The 1,256-nt window shown below is 45.0% G+C and overlaps 1 long non-coding RNA gene across 1 annotated transcript in view; it reads right to left on the bottom strand.

The window, feature by feature from the left end:
- The window catches only part of LOC119587857, a 1,868-nt gene extending 1,526 nt beyond the window's left edge, over positions 1-342 (bottom strand). The window contains exon 1 of the long non-coding RNA XR_005230026.1: positions 240-342. This is a non-coding gene — a long non-coding RNA (uncharacterized LOC119587857). The remainder of the gene's footprint in view (positions 1-239) is intronic.
- Positions 343-1,256: the final 914 nt, after the last annotated feature.

The following is a 1,256-nucleotide window of genomic DNA, read 5'->3' on the forward strand; positions in this document are numbered from 1 at the left end:
CCTTAAAGATTTCAACAACTGTGGTAAGCACTTATTGCATTGCTAACACTTGATTAATAACATTTCGTCTTTTTTTTTTCTTTCTTTGTCTATATTTTACAATAAATTTCGTTTCCTATCTGCCTTTCAACTGGACACATCAAGACAATATGTTTACAGTTTTACATTCAGGTTCACTATATTTCTTCTCGGGTTGTTGGCTGTTTCTCTAACTCCTCTGTTCTGCAACATTCACTTACGGATTTTAGATCATCACAGACACGGTGTTACAGTCACATTTTTTCCCCTGTACGAATAACCGCGTCGGCGAGAGCACGTGCAACACTCCACCAACGATCTCAACGCGACACTGGACCTTCCATTCTCAGATGGTTTTAGGAATTTACACATGGCGACAATGATACATTTTCTATTCAGATATTTAAGGGATTTCCGGTCCGGACTCTCGATTCCATTGTTCTTCTGTTGGATATGATACTTTTTGAGGCTTCGCTGGTCGTCTGGTTTTATGCACAAAGACATGTCCTTTGGAACGAAACAAATGTTTATAATTCCAACAATGAGCAACTCGCGGTGACGTCAGAACTTCCTCCAACTTACCTGTCTCTCTCGCCCCCCCCCCCTTCTCGCCTCCCCCGCCACACCTGTAGCATCATTCCGATCTCACCTTCGATATATTTTTTCATCCTTGAATAGCGGTATTTATCGATTGCTTCAAAATCTGGGTTATTGTCTTCAAGTAATGCAAACTTCGCAACATCACCCAGAAACGAAACAGATAATAATATATAATAACACTTTATAATATCAAAGGAGCGTAATTCGTACGAGGTTTTAAACCAAGACTCCGATACCACACCAGTCAACACGTATCAAGCATTCCCACATTCGCTTCCGAAATACACACCCTATTACCAACCACCTAATCCCTCCGAATCGCGGCTAATCCGTCACCGAAGGGCAAACAAGCCATAATGCCCGCCGTGATGTGCGAACAAACGGGGTTCAGCGTTCTCCGTTCTCGCGCTCTCCGTACGACAACATTCGCTAGCCCCAACGACGGCTGGTGGCGACGGCGCCCTTGCCACGCGTAGGATGAGGGATCATTTACGAGGCGGCGTTGAAGTCCTTTTCCTCTCGAGCGAATCCTTGGCCGTTCTTCGAAGGAGGTCGGCCGTGGATGCCTCGAGGTGGAGGCGGGTTTGAGTTCCTGTTAATATTCATACGACCACACGAATGCTTATGTATGCGTACCT

This window comes from Penaeus monodon, chromosome 23 (genome assembly GCF_015228065.2).
Source record: "Penaeus monodon isolate SGIC_2016 chromosome 23, NSTDA_Pmon_1, whole genome shotgun sequence".
NCBI classification, from domain to species: Eukaryota; Metazoa; Arthropoda; class Malacostraca; order Decapoda; family Penaeidae; genus Penaeus; species Penaeus monodon.